This window comes from Oreochromis aureus, linkage group 5 (genome assembly GCF_013358895.1).
Source record: "Oreochromis aureus strain Israel breed Guangdong linkage group 5, ZZ_aureus, whole genome shotgun sequence".
Taxonomy (NCBI): Eukaryota; Metazoa; Chordata; class Actinopteri; order Cichliformes; family Cichlidae; genus Oreochromis; species Oreochromis aureus.
In genome coordinates, this window is record NC_052946.1 from 8,100,593 (window position 1) to 8,120,533 (window position 19,941).

Genomic DNA, 19,941 nt, shown 5'->3' on the forward strand with positions numbered 1-19,941 from the left:
TGAAATTTAATTGCAATGCTGTAGGAGAGCAGAAAATGCAGCCTCTGGCATGAAAATTAAATATGCTATAATCCTGCCAACCACAAGGACTTCTATATCCTTTTCTGCCCTTAAATAGTGAGGTGCAGAAGTCAGTTCAATCAGTATCAATCAATAAAATGTGTCCAAACCCAGGAGTGAAGTTAAATTAAGTTAAAGCATAGCTTATTTTCCAAGAATAAATAGACTGTGGTGGACCACTAGAGGGCTCCACTCACACCCAGTGTTAAGGAAGTGTGTTCCTGTGTTTTGTGGCGCGATATGTGCAGTTGATGTTGGAGAGGAATAAAGAAGGAGTGAGAACTGAGAGCTCTGTGTCGTCGATGCTTACCTCCACATTGGTGACCCCTGACTCGAGCATGCCACGGGCCGAAGATAACACGGACTCCGCTATGGAGGCATCAGCGGCCGCCGGTCCTCCACCTCCTGTTGCAGCTACGTTTGCTGTGGCACTGAAACTGCTGGACTTTTGGCTCCATGACCCCCCGTCATGGTTCGTACACGTGGAGGCTCAGTTCGCCCTTCGCGGCATCTCGGCTGACGACACGAAGTATCACCATGTGGTGGCCTCGCTCGACCCGCTGGCCACCCGTCGCGCGATGACGCTCCTCCGGGACCCACCCGCCCAAGGGAAATACGCCGCCCTTAAAGAGCTGCTTCTTCGGCGCTATGCCCTCTCCGACGCTGAAAGAGCCGAAAAGCTCCTCAACCTGTCAGGCTTGGGTGGCGGTACTGCACTTGAGCTCATGGAGAACATGCTGTCGTTGCTCGGGCCGGATGACGGGGGATTCCTCTTCGCCCACCCCTTCCTCCGCCAACTAACGGCTGCCGTGAGAGCTGTCCTCGCCAACTCCCCGCTTCTGCCTGCGAAGGATTATCGCTCCCTGGCTGAAGAAGCGGATCGCATTCTTCTGGATAGCCGCACTTTCAACGTTCACGCCCTGGCTACGGACCCGCCGGCGGCACCTTCCACGCCTCCACCTGCCTCCCCCGGAGCATCCGCCCCCTTGCTGACGGCAGGGATTGCTACACGCCGGCACCGCAGAAAGAGCATCTGTTTCTACCATCAGCGTTTTGGCGACAGAGCGCGTCGCTGCCTGCCGCCTTGCGCTTTCACGGTCCAGGGAAACAGACCAGCCAACGCGCCGTAGCAGCCGCGACTGCTGGCAATACAGAAAGGCTGCTCTTCATAGAGGACTCGCGCTCCGGGAGACGTTTTCTCGTGGACTCCGGCTCCCAGAAGAGCCTCTTTCCCCCTACCGCTGCCGACCGACTAGCAGCGAACTGTGGGCCGCAGCTCCTGGCAGCTAATGGCTCTCCCATCACAGCGTTTGGGGAAAGGTTGGTGACTGTTTATTTTCATGGCCAGGATTTCCAGTGGAACTTTGTTGTTGCCACTAGCTCTGTACCTATTTTAGGTGCTGATTTTCTGTGTGCTCATGGACTGCTTGTCGATGTTGCTAACAGACGTTTAATTGATGCTCTCTCGTTTTCTTCACTACCCTGTTTTACTCGGGCCGCCGAGCCCCTGATTCGGGCTAATGTAGTGACCTCCGGGGATGCTTTTCAGCGTTTGCTTTTAGAGTTTCCATCGCTGTCTGTCCCTAATGTCTCTAGCACGGTAACGAAACACGGGGTTGAGCATTATATTCCCACGGTCGGGCCCCCAGTGTTGCGCTGCAGACGCCGCCGACCCCCCCGCGAAACTGTCCGTCGCTCGGGAAGAGTTTGCAGCCATGGAGCGCCTTGGCATTGTACAGCGTTCGAACAGTACATGGGCCTCTCCGCTTCACATGGTGCCCAAATTGGACAGTCAGTGGCGGCCATGCGGAGATTTCCGCCGTTTAAATAATGCCACGGAGAATGACCGTTACCCCATCCCCCACATTCAGGATTTTTCGGCCAATCTCGCCGGAACGTCGATTTTTTGTAAAATTGACTTGGTGCGGGGGTATCACCAAGTTCCCGTGCGTGCCGAAGACGTTCCTAAGACCGCTGTCATTACCCCCTTCGGCTTGTTCGAGTTTTTGCGCATGCCGTTTGGCCTGAAAGGTACCGCCCAGACCTTTCAGCGGCTGATGGACTCAGTCTTGCGTGGGCTGCCGTTCGTTTTTGTTTATCTGGACGATATATTGGTGGCCAGCTGCTCAGCGAGCCAGCACGAGTCCCATCTGCGCCAGGTTTTCCAGCGTTTGGCAGCGCACGGCCTGATCATCAACCCTTCCAAGTGCCAGTTTGGGTTGCCTGTTCTGGATTTCCTCGGGCACCGCATTTCCGCTGAAGGTGTGGTTCCGTTGCCCGACAGAGTCCAGGCCGTTTCAGCTTTTCCGCGCCCCACGTCGGTTAAAGCGTTGCAGGAGTTCTTGGGGATGATAAATTTTTACAACCGCTTTCTCCCCAGAGCTGCCCACCTGCTACAGCCACTCTATGCTGCCTTAAAAGGTAAAACAGCCAAAGATCCGGTTGACTGGCTGCCGGAGCGTGTCCAGGCGTTTTCCGCAGCCAAGTCTGCGCTGGCTGACGCCGCCCTGCTGGCACACCCGCTTCCGTCGGCGGAGATCGCGTTGACCACCGATGCATCCGATGTGGCAGTGGGTGGGGTGTTGGAACAGCGGGTTTCAGGTCTCTGGCAACCGCCGCCTTTTTTCAGTCGTGACGCTCCGGGATGCCGAACGCAAGTACAGTGTTTTTGACAGGGAGTTGCTGGCCCTGCACCTCGCGACACGACATTTCCGTTTTTTCCTCGAGGGTCGCAACTTTACTGCATACGTTGACCACAAACCTTTGACGTTTGCGATGTCCAAGGTCTCTGACCCATGGAGCGCACGCCAGCAGCGCCAGTTGGCGGCCATTTCAGAGTTTACCACAGACATTCAGCACGTGGCTGGTAAGTCCAATCACAGCCCTTCAGTCAATGAAGACGGGCCTCGTGCTGGAGGACACCCCGGTGTGGGACGGCGGTCCGCACCTTCTTTGCGACGTTTCCACCGGCCGCCCCCGCCCGGTGGTTCCCCTTTCGTGGCGTCGTCGTGTTTTTGACTCCGTGCATGCCCTCTCTCATCCCGACGTCTGGGCCTCGGTCGAGCTGGTCAGCGCCAGGTTCGTTTGGCCGGGCCTTCGCAAGACGGTGAAAGAATGGGCGGCGGTTTGTATCCCATGCCAACGCCGAAAATCCACCGGCACACGCAGGCACCCTCGAACCTTTCCGTATCCCCGGTAGGCGTTTCGATCACGTTCATGTGGACCTGGTTGGTCCCTTGCCGCAGTCACAGGGTTTCACGCACCTTTTGACTGTGGTGGACCGCACGACCAGGTGGCCGGAGGCGGTACCCCTGGCGTCCACGACAGCGGCGACGGTGGCCAGAGCATTTTTGTCGACGTGGGTTTCATGTTTCGGTCCCCCTGCTGACATTACCTCGGACAGGGGCCCCCAGTTTGTTTCTGAGCTTTGGTCTGCCATGGCTGACGGCCTGGGGGTCAAGGTTCACCGCACCACAGCATACCACCCGCAAGCTAATGGGATGTGTGAACGGTTTCACCAGTCTCTTAAGGCTGCGCTCCGGGCTTCCTTAATAGGTGGCGACTGGGTCGACCGTCTTCCGTGGGTTTTGCTGGGATTGCGTAGCGCGGTTAAAGAAGACCTCGGGGTTTCCCCGGCTGAACTGGTCCTCGGCCAGCCCCTCCGGGTCCCGGGGAATTCTTACCTGAGAGCCCCCCACCCCGTGTTTCGATACCTCTGTGTTGCCTTTTCGCCCCCCAAGAGACTCATTTCCTGTTCCTGGTCCTGTGCACCACTGCCTGCCTGACACTTTTGTTCCGAGGTCGTTGAACTCTGCTCGTTTCGTCTTCGTCAGGCACGATGCCCATAGGACTCCGCTGCGTCCACCATATAACGGGCCATACAGGGTTCTTAAACCAGGTGACAAACATTTCATTTTGGACTTTGGCGGTCGGCAGGAGGTTGTCTCTGTTGACAGACTTAAGCCTGCACATGTTATGCAAGAGGATCAGGTGGTCCCGGCCCAGGCCCCTCGCCGAGGCTGCCCACCTGCCACCAGGCTGATGGATTCTGTTTTTTCCCCCAGGAGCGACCCACAATCAACGGAGTCTGAGTCGTCTGCAGCTTTTTCTGACCGCCAGTGCCAGCCTCGCTCCCGGGCTGGGTTTCCCTCTGTCAGTTCCCCACCCCCCCCGGTTCAGCCGTTCCGGCCGTTTGCTTAAGCCCCGGGTCCTGGACTAGTTCTGCTGGGTGTTCGGGGGGGCATGTGTGGTGGACCACTAGAGGGCTCCACTCACACCCAGTGTTAAGGGAGTGTGTTCCTGTGTTTTGTGGCGCGATATGTGCAGTTGTTGTGGGAGAGGAATAAAGAAGGAGTGAGAACTGAGAGCTCTGTGTCGTCGATGCTTACCTCCACAAGACTATTATTATGGTTGGTGGTTATATTACATGTGATCAGAGTTTCTAATAATGGGGTCAGCATAAATGCAAGCAATCCCTGAGAGGTAGAAGCTGATGCTTCAGGCTGCTCAAATATTAGGCTAATTTTCACACAGACAGTTTTCTACCATGGATTCCTATTATATCATAGAGCAGGGGTATAACATTTAATAGTGTCCATTTGTGAGTCATTACTACTGTCATGTCTTGAGCTAAAAGCTTATTGTAATGTTTAGCAGTTTTTAATGTTCAAGCTCTTACTTTAGCATGTGAGCAGTTTAAATGTTACGTTGAACCCAGTGCACGTTGCATACATCAAGTGGGTAACTGGAGAAATGGGAAGTAGTCTTCAGGAGATCATCTGAGGAGCTTGGAAAGAAAGTAACTGAGTTTCTTCAAGTTTCTTGAAGACATTTTAACTCTCATCCGAGAAGCTTCTTCAGTTCTAAAACCAAATGGTTCAGAGTCCCAGGTATTTAATGCCTAATGGGAGTTGTTCCTTAAGAGGGCTGCTGACCCGCTATTGATCATGTGCCTCATCACTGAGCCAAGGTGTGAAAAAAGGTGTGGGTCACCGTCAGCAGTGGTTTTGGGTGAAACCATTGTGAGACCTTGCCACACCCTATCATGCGATCTACTGATTTCATTTGATGCAAGATGTGAGTGGGGGTTGAGATGCAAACCTGCATTGCAGGTGGCAGGCAGGTGGTGTTGTAAGCCATCCCCTATGTTCAAAGATGTTCGTTCACAGTGAACATAGATGGGCTCTTTCACTCTTTCAAACCATCTATCTTCTCAGTCCAAAATATAACAGTGACTTTTATCCCTTAAATGCAGATGGACAGCTGAGTCTTCTCCTGTTGTGGTGGCTCTTCCATGTTGTGCCATGCATTTATGGAGTGGCTGTTTGGTTTCTCCATCTGAGCACTCCTCGCTGCATTGCACAGCATACACTATGTTGTTTATCTTGTGTTTGGTAGTTTTCTCCTTGGGATGAACCAGTTTTTGTCTGAGTGTGTGGGTCTCAAGTGAACTGGGATGTCATGTTTGGAGAAAATTCTCACGAGTTTCTCTAATAAACCTGCTACACAAGGGATGACACTGTTGTCCCGTTTGTCATTCTGTTCCTCCTAGTTGGTGTCTGACCTTGTTTACTGTGCATCTTTGCTGATTTGATGAAAGCCCAGTTGGAATAACCACGTTTTAAGCGCTTTCTTTACATGTGTGTGTTCCTTTTCTTTTCTTTTCTTTTCTGGCTTAAAGGAACACTTTCCGCTTGGTGTTGCAGGGTCCTGATTACTCCAAGTTTGTGTTCCAGAGGTGGTGGGAGTCAAAGAGTATGTGCTGGTCTGTGTCTGTGGATTTCCCCTCAATGTGCACAACACAGTCCAGAAACTGCAAGCTATTATCTGTTGTATCTTCCCTGGTGAACTTTATTTTGAGTTGAAGAAGTAAAGGCTTCCAATTCTTGTGTTTTAAGTTTGACCCAGGTTTCATCTATGTATCTGTACCAGTGGCTAGTTGCTGTTCCTTCAAAAGACCCCAGGTTAGTAATCTATCCAGTCTTTAGATACTTTGAACCACAGTGACAAACTAAGTGACTTTACAACTAAAAAGGCTCTAAGCCAGAGGTCTCCTTTTCAGTAGCTCTGCTGTAAGGCTTTCAGTGGGGCTGCTGTCTGCAACTGGAGCGGGGAAGACGGAGTCATTGAGATTAGACACCATGCGGACTTAGCAGGCAGACAAGGCACCAGGCACAACAATGAAGGCAGCATAGGTCATGCAAGTGAGAAGCAAAAAATGTATTATTTCCATGAGGAGTGAGAGACTGACTTTTTTTCACAAATGTGAACAACAAGTGTGTGTGTTTGATCTATGGCGCGAGCCTTGCTGTTGGGAAAAAATGCAATGTGGAGTCGCATTTCACCAAAGTTCACAGCAACTTTTCCCCGGACTTACCTGCGGGAAGCAACCACTGCAAAGAAAAGGTAAAAGAGCTGAAAACTATCCTTCAAAATCAACAACATCTGTTCACTTAGCAGATGAAAAAGGCTAGTGCAACAACCGAAGCATCATTTAAAGTAGAGCACATCCCGCCCAAGCACCAAAAACTCTTCACCAATGGTGGGATCATTAAAAAAGCAATGACCACTGTGGCAGAATCATTGTTCTGGGAGCATAAAAATAAGACTGAGATTCCTTCTGCCATAGTTAATGTCCAGCTTGTCTCAAACACTGTAGCACGAAAGGTTTGTGCACTGTCAGCGGATGCAGACAGACAGCTGGATTTGGACCTGAAAAGATGCTCCTGGTATTCACTTCAGTGTGATGAGTTTGTGGACTACAGTGATACGGCACAGCTAGCTGTTTTCACACACACGGTGTTCGATGAATTTTCTACGAAAGAGAAGTTTTTGACATTACTACCACTGAAAACCACCACCAAGAGAGTTGACATTTACAATGCAGTGGAGCGGTACTTGTTGGAAAAAAAGATTCCCATTGAAAAACTGGTTTCTGTTAAAACTGATGGAGCACCAACCATGACAGGACGTCACTCGGGATTTATTGCACATTGCAAAGTGGACCCAGACTTTCCTAAATTTTTGAACTATCACTGCATCATCCATCAGCAAGCTATTTGTGCAAAAGTCATGGGGTTTGATCATGTTGTGACACCTGCTGTTAAAATCATTAACTCCATTCGTGCAAAGACCAAGCAACACCGGGGGCTTCAGGCTTTTCCCCGAGGAATGTTCTGCAGAATATGGAGATTTCCTTGGGTGGCTGAGCAGAGGTAAGATACTGGAATGCTTTTTTCCTTGCTGCGTGAGATCAAGGCATTCATGGAAATGAGAGGAGAGGATACCACAATACTAAGTGATGCTGAGTGGCTCTTGGATCTGGCTTTCCTAGTGGATATGATTGAAAAAAATTAACCAGCAGTTGCAGGGTAGAGACAAAACAGTGTGTGAAATGATCAGCGCTCTGAAGGCATTCACAGCTAAGCTCTCATTTTATATCCAGCAGACACAAAATAAAAGACTTTCAGAGCTGCACCTAAGTTGCAAAGATGCTAGAGTCCCATTCAGGGGCAGAAAAGGTGTTTAACGGACACAGACTCTTTGACCTGCTGTCCAAGCTGGGACAGAAGTTTTCAGACTGATTCTGTGGCTTTGAGAAACCAGAGCCCTCTGTGACAGCATTGCTAACCCCTTCCTAGATGTTGACATCAGTGAGTCGTCAGGACAGATGGCTGAGCTTTTCAGTGTTGATCCTGTGGAGACGGAGGTGGAGATAATAAATCTCGAAAATGATGTCCAGCTTAAATCTGAGCAACATTCCCAGCATTTCTGGAGTTTGGTAGACCCAGACAACTATACAATTCTTCATCAGGCTGGTCTAAAAGTAGCGGCTTTGTTTGGGTCGACATATCTGTGTGACTCCGCCTTTTTTGACATGGATGTTATAAAATCAAAGTACAGAAACAGACTGACAGATGTACATTTAAATGACTCCATCAGAGTGAACCTCAGTGGCTGCATACAGCTCTCTGGTTGAATCTATGCAGTGCCAGTCTTCTCACTGACAGAAACTGTGCAACTCATGCATGCTATAAAAAGATGGTGAATTTATGAGCTCAGAAATTTGTACTTTTTGTTGTTTATTTCTTTGACAAACTGTGAATTTAGAAAAGTTCAAGTCCTTCAGATATGTGGGATCACATGCTGTTGAATTTTTTTGGATTATCTGACTTTTACACATTTTTTGAGGTGTTCTGCAGGAGTACAGCATATTTATGCTATTTAATTTTTTTGTTCATGATCTATATGTTCATGTTCATGTCCACCATTCTGAAGTACAACAAATACATCGGTCAGATACTTGTGAATGAAACTTCTTACACACAAAATGTGCTCTTGGTACTCTTGAAAATGGCTATATAAATAATATTTTGATAAGCATGAGTAGGTCTGATACTTATTTACTGTGTAAAAGTAGCTCACAGAAGAAAAAAGGTTGGTGACCCCTGCTCTAAACGAGGCTAAAAAGTGATTTTATCCACATGATTTAACGATGCTCAGGCAATATTTTCTTAAAGTTTAATACCATGATTCTGAATTTCCTTCTGCTCTACAGACCTGTTTGATTGTGAGTCCACTTGGACTCAACCTTACTGAGTGGGGTGGGTGTGGGGATTCAGACACTTTTAGCAGGCACAGTGAAACATGTGAGTTCCAGGGTTTCGGTGCTGTCTTCTGCTTTTACAGCCAGTGCAACACACAGGGTGATGTCAGGTCACGCAGGCCACACACTTCTCCGAGGCATTGAGTGGCTTCAAAGCAACACTGAATGAGCAGCTGAACATCACCCAGCCAAGTCCCTTTCTGTGTCAGAGTGGAAGTAAATAAAATATGCACTTCGGATTTCTATTTCCCACTAGCAACAGGAGTATTAATCTTATTTGTTGATGTATAAACTATAGTTGTTTCAGATAACAGCTGCGTTGGGTTTGTTTTGGTAGGAGGCTTCTACAATCCTCTGAGGTAGTAGAAGTATGTACGAATAAATCCTAGACTATGTACCAGAAAGTAAAATTATCCGCCCCCCTGTTTCAAGTTTTATTGTTTCATTGCACCTAAAGAGACATTGGGGGTATAAAACTGTGAAGTACGGACCAGATTTAAAGAATTTCCATAACTGTTGACATAAAAGGCATATCACATCCCAAACACCCAGCATTCTAACACATGCACCATGTCTTTTAATAGACACAGTTATAATGGTGCCCCACAAACATTACATGCTCGTGTTAAAAGCTAGCTTAACCAAGATGACATTAACCTATGTGAGCTTTGTGTGGAGGGAGCTGCACTGACTGTAGTCACCAAAGAAGACAAACACTTTGACTTTTTCACTTTGAATTCTGTGTACTGATCCAGATGTCTGTGTCTGAGCTGGCTAGATAGGTTCGATGCATTTCCTAGTTTAGTTTGACAACATTTGTGTACTACCTTTTGGTCAATGGACTTTTACCGAAAATATACAGTGCATGTACTGAAATTAATTAAGGCAATTATATGATTATTGTTGAATTTTTTTCTGTGCTGCAGAAGCAGAACCAGTGTTGTAATCATTCCAGTAAGAGGAAATACATTAACATTATTATTGTTAACCCACTTTTAGAAAATTGTTTGATAAATGATTTAGTGTTTCAAAATAACCTCTGTTTTTTTCTATGGTAATAAAATTATATTTAGAATATTATCTAATCCAGTCAAACTAAAACCTGTCGTCATGACTCTGGCCTAGTCGTTCCTTCTGTGAGCCAATCAGCCTCTTTTATGTGTAATTATCTTCTATCTATCTCTGCAGCTCCACCTCAGCCTGGTCTCTCAGAGCCCTCCATGTTTATCTTCACCACCACCAGTGTCTGAACTCTGGGGCATCCTGTCAAAATTCATAGCATTGCTGGGTTCACCATCTGACTTTTCTGTGCTGAGTTTGCATGTTCTGCCCATGTTTGCGTTGGTTGTCTCCAGGTACCTGGCTTTCCTCACAGTCCAGATACATGCAAGTTGGTGGGGTTAGGTCGATTGATGATTCATTGCCCAAAGGTGTGAATGTGAGTGTGAATGGCTGTCTGTCTCTATGTGTCAGTCCTGCGACAGACTGGTGACCTGTCCAGGATGTACCCTGCCTCTTGCCCTATGACAGCTGGGATAAGCGGAAGAGGATGGAGGGATGGATGGATGGACGGATGGATGGATGGATGGGACTCTATTCTGCTATGATCGATCAAAAGAGTCTATTGCCAAATAGCTTAATAATCGAGTTCTAGAGCTTTTGTTACAGTTAGATAAGAAAAAAGCAGAAAACTCTGCTCTTTGAAGAAGCTCTCAAAAACCTCATACTTGTCACAATTAGATAGTTACACGAACACGCCTGCATGTTCCTAGTCACCTGATTGCCAATTAGCTGGTGAATGATCAAGTAACTGTGAAGCATGAAGGAAGTAGCTGATGCCAACACAACCTGAGTTTTCTATTTAACGCTATGCTCCATTTAAACCTGAATATTCGCTATTAAGATTGGCAAAGATATCCAAAGTAGTGTGAATTGTGCACAAAATAACTCAAAAATCATTTGAAAAACATTCCAAAAAGGTAATTTAAAGTGCACTACAAACTTCTTCAAAATACCACAAAGGCTATTTTGCATTTCAGAGGCAAATGTTCTGAGAGGCAGAGGGCTGCTGAGCTCACAAGCCAAAGCTTGAGCGCATGCAGGGTTTCCAACAACACAGCAGGAATTCCAGCTGTGGGAACAAAAACGAACCTTGCAAGCGGACAGACAGACTTCAGCAGGCATAACCTGAACCAGAGCAAAGTCAATTGTAGAGAGCAGTTAAATCTATTTTGAGGAGATGAGTTTTAGTACATATGATTGTAAGCGAGTTTCCTCTGAAAGCAACACCTCTCAGTGCTTGGAGTCATGGGCCGACCCCGCAAGTCTTCTCACAGAGGGATAAAGTTTGCTTTCCAACTTTGTCTTATTTTCTTTATTTTACAGCGAATCATTTATAAGAGAATAATCAAATGGGCCAAAAAAACTGCTTATATCGTAGACTGACTTCCCTGGTAGTTTTTTAATCCATAATTCATAGAAAATTTAAAAGTAGGATGCCCAAAATATTTTCCACTGCACACTTGTTGGTAGTACGTGTGAAAAAACATCAAACATCATTATTAGTCCAGCAGGATTCCTTCAGCCTGAAGACTTTTTTTGGTCACTGGCTGCAAAGTAGTTGGCCTGATTCTGTCTGTATTCTTAATGAACCTCCTAGCAGATCACCTGGAGCATGGCATGTGAGATTTAGTGCCATGTTAAGTCAAATAGCATTGTTCTCATGCGGGCAAATAAATCAAATAGAATAAAAAATACCCAGACTTCAGACATGTAATGTGCAAACACTGTAAACCCCCTGCTGTGAGTGATTTGTTGTCAAGATTACAAATCTTTCACAGTTCCTCCTTACAAGAGCAGCTAAGAGAGTGAGGCATATGAGCAGAAACCTCTGCATCGCTCCAGCATAAGCCAGGATATCACTGACAATGAGCGCACAAATCTGTTTAAGTTTCATCATGACTCTGTCAAATCTTAGTGGCAGCTCATAAGTATCCATTGGATACTTGTTCAGCGGCGCGCCATCAAGCAGATACAAAAATAATTCAATTGGCCAATCATGTAGCAGCGGTAGGATGCATAAAATCGGGAGCTTCAGTTTATTTTCCTATCAATATCTAAATTGTGACTTTCTCAGTGGCATAACTGATGAGACAGGCTGGTCTGTGTATTTCAGGAAATGCATATGTCCTGGGATTTTCAGTTTCCTCAGAATGGTGTAAAAACAAGCAATTCATCAGTATGTGCGTCAGTTCTAGGGAACAGACTTTGTTGATGAGAAAGGTCATGGGAGAGAAGCCGGATGATTCCAGCATGATGGTTCACCATGTCACAAAGCAAAAGTTTTCTCAAACTGATTTCGTGAACACGACAATGAGTTCAGTGGCCTCCGCAGTCACCACATGCTAATCCATCTGAACACCTCTGACTGTGTAGCTGACAAATCTGCAGAAATTTTGTGATACAAACCCTTTAGAATGAACCATAGTGTCACAGTAATGTTTTTAAACATCATGTTGAATCCATGGCTCCTGGGTCTATGTGGGATTGGGGGTATTTTAAGCCCCACATTCATTAGCGTCAGCACCTGCAAAGACGCTTTACGTTTCTTAAGAACATTTATCCATCCACACATGTGGCATTCTCTGCACCAATGTTCACAAAGTCCTTACCCTGGTCACCACCTCCACCACCTGAAAGGACCTTGCTTTTAGTGCTGAAGTCCTCGAGTAGGAGCTGAGGGCGCAAACAATAGCTATTCAATTCAAATATTTATTGTCATTGTCAGAAAAACAATGAAATTGCGTTTGGAGCTTCCATACACCCGTGAATAAAATAATAATAAGTGTAAATATGACTCCAGTGCAATAAAACAGTCCTTAGCAACAACATACAACATGACAAGTAATATTTAGAAGTTGGATATGGTTATTGTCCGTGAGAGAGAGGGGACAAAGAGTTCAGAAGCCTCACAGCCTGTGGATACAGGCTGTTGGCCAATCTGGATGTTCTGGCCTGTATGGACCTGTACCTTCTCCCTAAGGGCAGCAGATGGAAAAGGTGGCGCGCAGGATGATATTGGTCCCGCAGGATACTGTGCACCCTCCTCAAACAGCGAGTGCGGAAGATATTACTAATCTCTGGCAGAGTTGTTCCAATAATTCTGCCAGCTTCTTTCACCACCCGCTGTAGTGCTTGCTGATCAGCCTTGGTGCAGCTGGGGAACCACACTAGCAATCCATACATCAGAACGCTGCTAATGGCACAATTATAAAAGTTCAGCATCAGAGGTCTGGGAATGTGTGCACTCCGCAGTCTCCTCAGGTAGTAGAGGCGCTGTTGGGCCTTCCGTGCAGCTAAGGTAGTATGGTTGCCCCAGGACAGGTCCTCGGTCACCGTTACCCCCAAGAATTTAAAACTGCTCACCCTCTCCACCTCCCTACCGCCAATAAAGAGAGGCAGATGGTTGCTGTGACCCTTCCTCCGGAAGTCCACAATGATCTCCTTGGTCTTTTTGGCATTTAAGACCAAGTTATTGTCGTGGCACCATGACTCTAGTTGTTGCACCTCTGTCCTGTAATTTGTCTCATCATTGTCAGATATAAGTCCGAGCACTGTAGTGTCATCGGCAAACTTAACTATGAGATTGGACGCACAGGAGGAAATGCAGTCATAAGTAAAGAGAGTGTATAACAGAGGGCTCAGGACACACCCCTGAGGGGCACCGGTGTTGACCACAAGGGTAGAAGAGGTGTTCTTACCCACTCTGACACTCTGTCTACGGTTAGTAAGGAAGTCTGTAATCCAGTTGCACAGAGAGGAATTAAGACCCAGTTGGTGAAGTTTGAGACGGAGTCTGTATGGCTGGATGGTATTAAAAGCCGAGCTGTAATCTACAAAGAGGAGCCGTACATAGGTGTTCCTGTTTTCCAAGTGCTCCAATAGTGTGTGCAGCACTATGGCGATCACATCCTCGGTTGACCGATTCTTCCTGTATGCAAACTGGTGCGAGTCCAGAGGTGGTGGACAAGCAGCTTTAATATGTTTAATAACCAGTCTCTCCAGACACTTAGCGGGAATGGGAGTGAGTGCCACAGGTCTGAAATCGTTCAGACATGAGACATTTAACTGCTTTGGGATGGGAACAATGGTTGCTGCTTTAAAACAGGATGGTACCAGTGAACAGGACAACGAGGTGTTATATATAGAGATGAAGACGTCTGCCAGGTCCGCAGCACAGTCTTTTAACACCCGCCCAATACTCCATCTGCCCGGCCGCCTTCCTGGTGTTAATGCTCGGAACACACGCCTCAGCTCGTGAGTGCTCAGGACTGGAGCAGGGTCAGTTGAGGGGAGAGGGGACAGGACAGGGTCGGTGTTCTCCCTATCAAAACGGGCATAAAAGAAATTTAAATCCTCAGCCAGAGTAGGACTATCGGCTGAGGATGATGGTGTTCTCTTTTTATAGTCCGTGATAGCCCTGATGCCCTCCCAGACCTGCCTTGGGTTTGTGTTGTTCTCAAACCTGGCCTCGATACGCCTCCTATGCTGTTGTTTGGCGGTCTTAATGCCTCTTCTCAAGTTGGCCCTGGCAGCACTATATGCCTCCTAAGACCCATTCCTAGGACCCATTCCACAACATGAAGGCACAAGGAAGCACCCTCCTCTAACGAGATGCAAGTACAATCATCCTTGCTCTTCTCCTCTCACCGTGAGGCATTCCAAGTGGAATAGAAACCTTGGAGGATTGTTTCAGAATTGTTGCCATGTGTGAAGATGAACCTGACTGTGTCAAGCCAGTGTCTTTCAAACCCATGTAATAGTTTGTAATAGTACAGGTTCCTTCTCCAAAAGATAGATCATGCCCCATGCTCCTGCAACAACACTTGAATTGCAGTCAAGTCCTGCGTCTTTGACTGCAATTCAGTGCTGGAACTCAGTGGCTCCTCCTGCAGGTGCTGGACCCACAGGATGATGGTAAATCGACTGGCTCTTTTATAGCACTTTTCTACTCTAACTGAACACTCAAAGCACTTTTTACACATCTTGCCTCATTCACCCATTCACACCCATTCATACAAACACTTTTTTCTGTTCTTTTCCTATGTTTCAGTTTCAAGTTTTATTGTGATGTACAGATAAACAGTGTAGCCACATTTACCCATAATGATATGTAAATGTAAATGCTTTCTATCAAACATTCACACACATTCATACTAGAGATGGCACGATACCACTTTTTTATGTCCGATACCGATACCGATATCATAAATTTGGATATCTGCCGATACCGATATGAATCCGATATAGTGTGTTTTTTAATCAATAAAACGGTTTTGTTAATATCTTGCTGCATTTTGTATAAGTTCATACTCAAGTTTGAATAAACAACAACACTAAAGCTATTCTGTTATACCTGTATGTAAAAAATACACTGCGCCCAAAATATTTCATAGTTCAGCAACACTGATCAATCTAATAAACTTAAACCTACACCATCCTCCCTATTCTGGTATTTTAAAGAGTACTTAGCAGAAATATTAAGCAACCTAACTAATAGGGTTGCAAATTCCCAGAAAATAGGGAACCACCCCCCACCCCATGATGCTTAATCGATGTAATAAACTTTAATTTGATGCAGGGTGAAAAAAAAATGCACAGAAATCAATTATTTTTCAAGAATAATTAAATAGATTCAACATCTTTCTTCAACAGAATTGCAGAATGCACAGATGGTACCTTCCCAAAAGAAAAAGTAGTATAGCTTACTAGGGTATATTAGACTTAACAGTTACTATATACAGTAATGGACTTCTATACATTTTACATCAGATTAAAACTTTGGGTGTAAGATTCAGATAATTATTTATTAAAAGCTAGACATTTTAAATGAGAATAAGAAAGAAAAGTATGTCTTTGTGCCCCCTTTTCCCTGTTCATGCCCTATCGGCCCCCCTGGCAAAACTTTGCTAGATCCGCCCCTGCACAGTTACTAGCCGTCAGCTGCGTAGAAAAGGATCCTGGTCTACAAAGTAATATTAAATAAATTCTAACAACAGCTTATCAAGCTTAAAGGTGCTGCTGTTGTTCAGCCGCTGGTTTCCTCTTTCTGGTGCAAAGTGGGCCAAAAACAAAGAAGAGAGACGGACTCGCCGATCAGCTGATCATTAAGCAGTTTCACGATTGAAGTAGCAGCAAGAAGATGAGGGAGAGAGAATGAGAGGCAGTCGCTCCATATATGGTTGTTAAGCTTAACATGGGAACACTTTACAAACATTAAGAGATTAACTTACACACTTGCTTTACTTCTCTCTGGGATAACTTCCTCGGAGATGAAATGCTGGTTTGGTAGGGAGGCTACAAATACACACAGCCGCTCTATCACGTGACGCATACTGCTCCGACGTGCTATGGTTATGAGCCGAGTTACGCCGTGTTGCAAGTTTTGTGAGCTGCTTTTTTGATATTTAATGGATCGGATTACATTTTTTATTTCTCGCCGATATCCGATCCAGTAATTTAGGTCAGTATCGGACCGATACCGATACGTAATATCGGATGGTCCATCTCTAATTCATACCTCGATGAATGCAGAGACTTGAGGTTAGTATCTTGCCCAAGGATATTTAGCATGCAGACTGGAGCTGACGGGGATCGATTAGTAGGTGACCTGCTCTACCTCCATGGACGATGGCTCCATGTGGCTCATACAGGACGGATGAAAGTACCTGATATATGATTAACACAGTTCATGAGGTTTACTAATTTTACAGTTGCTTAAGGCTAACGTCTGTCGATTGTGTCTTTGTCCATCATATTTAGACAGCTCTGGCTCGTGATATAGTTACCTGCATATCAAAATGTGTTGCTACCAAATTAGATTTTTAAGTGCAGCATTTTACACTGATTTCAGAGATTCTGATAATGATTTAATTTGCTTATATCTCACAAGACCCATAATTCAGTAGATAATTACTCTCTGAGATGGCAGAAGTAAAATTTCACAGAGCAATTTGACCCTTTGGTGTTCAAATCCAAAAAACAGCAAACAAACAAGCACTAATGGATACCTCACCATCTAGTATGGTAAAGTAGTATGATGCACTATTTCCACTGGCAAAAGTAGACTCTATACCAAACAGGGAAACCAAAACCTTTTTCCTTCCTTTTGTTCAATATTAGAGTAAATTAAAACAGGATTGCTTATGTTTATTTCCTAGTACACAGGCAGCTGGATCCTTGCTGTCAGTAACACTGGACACCGAGGTAATCACTGAAATCTTAGTGACAAAGTTACAAAGACACTGACAGGAGCGAGGCCAGTGGAAATGGTGAAACCAAAGGCAACAGTACCATCATAACTGTCCAATGCACACAATCGTAATAGTTTATAGACTGGCCACTTATTTTTAACCCACTTTGTTTCCCTCTGCAGTGTGAGATTAATAGTCACAGTCTGAGTACAACGACTCTTCACTTTTGGTTTTTGCCTCCAAATGTTAGCTGGCTAATCTCCCGTTGCTCTTAGCAAATACCTCAGTGAACACAATAACTAACTAAAAGTGTGGGGGAAAACAAAACAGGATCCAAGCTGTGATAAACTGTAATTTTGCACAATTAACGTGCAAAACTTTTCTTCCCCCCTCCCTCCCCACAAAAACACCTCCCTGGCAATTTGGTGCGCGATCCTGACAGGAGCAGATCACAAGCGCTCTGCCAACCCCCCGCTCATGCGCTTTAATACAAGCTGTCCTGATCGATCATAGTAGCCAATTAAGTGCTGCGCTTCATCTCCGCGTGAGGACAAACATTTAGCATTTGATAATAGGGAGCAGCAGCAAGCGGAGGAGGGACTGGGGGGATAGCTTGTTAAAAGTCTCTTCAGGACATGACCACACCTGGCTGCTGCTGCTGCTACTGCTGCTGCTGCTGCTTGAAACATTTAGACAGGCTGAAATTAGTATGCAAAGCCTTTGTCCACTGAACATGGTGTTTGCAGCCTGTGACAAACAGCAATGAACTGAGCAGGGTCTTATCAACCGCACAGAAACTAGGAATGATCGCAACACTCTGCTGTGATGGAAAGTGAAGCGAAACTACTGCAAAGGAGAGAGAGGCTTAGAGCTGCCAGGCATTGTTTTGTGCGCGTGCTGTTCGTGTCCTCACACATTTTCTGTTCTCGGATTATTCTCAAAATGAATGTAAAGCATCCACCCTAGTTATATAGCAAGCAATATTCTAATTTAACATATTTAAGACTTCAGCTGCAGAAACTAGACAGGAGATGCTGCCTCTGTGCTACACACAATTTAGGAAGAGGCTGTAATGTTAGAGAGCATGGCATATACGATGCATACCTCTGATGCATACCTTCAATAAAAGACAATTGAAATGACAATAAGATTTACTTCATTCCTTCTAATAGGTACAGAGATTGATGTAAGTCTCAAAGAGAGAAGCAATCTTTTGAAATCCAATTATGTAAAGCTGGCAGGTTTCCCTTTCACAGTCTAAGATCAATTGCACGGCAGAGAAAACGAGATATGATCCACAATATGAAGACAGTGAACAGGTTGAAGGAGTCTGTTGTATACAGCCAAGCAGAGCAGCAACAAGGAATAGATCAAGTGGTTATCAAATGAGTGCAAAAATACGGTATTGAATAATGCTAATACATCTTTGGAGTGTAAATGGCAGGTGTAATACAGTACCTACCTATTGTTAGCCTGTGAGCTAAAACGGCACAGTCAGTGACCTTGCGTTTGTCAAAGAAGAAAGAAAACGTTTGGAAGAAGAAAACACTTAAACCTGTCATTTCCTGCTTGTCTAAAACAGAGCAGCAAAGAGTCTTTTTTTCCCCATTCTTTTTGACACTCCACACAGGTTTTTTTATTAAAGCACATGCAACTGTAGCAGTCACTGTTTTCTCTCGCCTGTCAAAGCCTGTTGAACAATTTGAGGTTTCACACCAAGCCCAATTAGTTTGGTGGCAGGACTTAGTGGAATGGAACAGCCGTGATGCAGAACAAGAACCAAAGTATTTTCTGGTTAAAAAGGAAAGTCAATCAAACGCATGTCGCATGGTGTCAGGAAAGAAGTGAAAAAAGGTTGATTCACACTGCTGCCTCACAATAGTGTTACTCCCAGCACTTTATTGGTAAATGCTCTCTCTCTTTGTAGCACGCCAGTGATGCTGAGAGGTAATATGACAATAAAAACATGTTTGTTATTTAATATGAAGCGAGCACAGTGACATCAGCATACAGTGACATTAGCGCTGTTTCTGTTTGTAACCAGGGTTACTGATACTGCTACCATATTACAATTTTTTGTTAACGTCAGTAGGCATGTAAATGCAGAAATGATTGCTGGTGTGTCGTTATAACACATAATGGTATAATGTCAAAACAGAAGCAGGGATTCCACCAGAAAAGTTGTTAGCCCTGGAAGCCAGGCACTCAAATACTGTGGTGCTACCAGCCTGCGGTAACACTAATTGTGAGGCACAGACATGTGTTGGCCCAGGTGCATCTCTGCACACATAGTGGGTGACAAGGAAGAAAGAGAGATAGCAGTGTATTCTGACAGCTAAGAGCAGTGAAGGAGCACAGATTCACAGTTAATGTCATTCACATATGACATATGGTGAAACAAATGATCCAGCCTACAACCATCCATGATCATGGGACCAAGGCTGAACAAGTAAAACAGCTTTAAATCATAATTTCTACCCTGTTCTTTATGCCCCCCCCCCCTTTTTGTGCTGTCATATATATAAAACAACTACCTGTTGCAGTTGTCTAATATGACAACGTTTTAACTTTTGTATTTTGAAAAAAACAGTGATTCAGCATCTTAGGCCGTGAGTCTGCTAAGTTTTTAATATACTGCATTCTCAAGAAGATCAAAATCAAGAGCACATAATTACAAAGAAAAGGTCAAGGTGTTTATCAATCACTATTATAATTGAGAGAATACGTAAGATTTTGATACTTGATTTAATCTAACAATTATGACCTTATAGCTTATTTATACTAGAGCATGCCCACAGTACAGTATTGCTTGATTTTGTCATGCTGTCGGCCATGAAATGAAAATAATGTGAAGCTGGTTTTGTAGGTGCATAAATGGGCCATTTTAGCCCATTGCTAGGTGGCTGCTGGGGAACATGAGAACATTATAACATATTATGTATATTTCAGCTTTTGTGGATATAAATGAAATGTTATTTTAATGAAACTAAAACAGCATGATGCTTTGATAAGGTGTTATAGGTC

General features: G+C 45.1%; 1 protein-coding gene and 1 pseudogene across 1 annotated transcript in view; one reads left to right on the plus strand and one right to left on the minus strand.

Moving 5' to 3' along the window:
• LOC116327044 (contactin-3) overlaps positions 1–436 on the minus strand; it is a 106,455-nt gene extending 106,019 nt beyond the window's left edge. Inside the window, exon 1 of the mRNA XM_039611793.1 lies at positions 371–436. The gene's annotated coding sequence lies outside the window, so the exon portion shown is untranslated. The remainder of the gene's footprint in view (positions 1–370) is intronic.
• On the plus strand, positions 399–4,260 carry LOC120440229 (annotated as a pseudogene).
• The last annotated feature ends 15,681 nt before the right edge of the window (positions 4,261–19,941 follow it).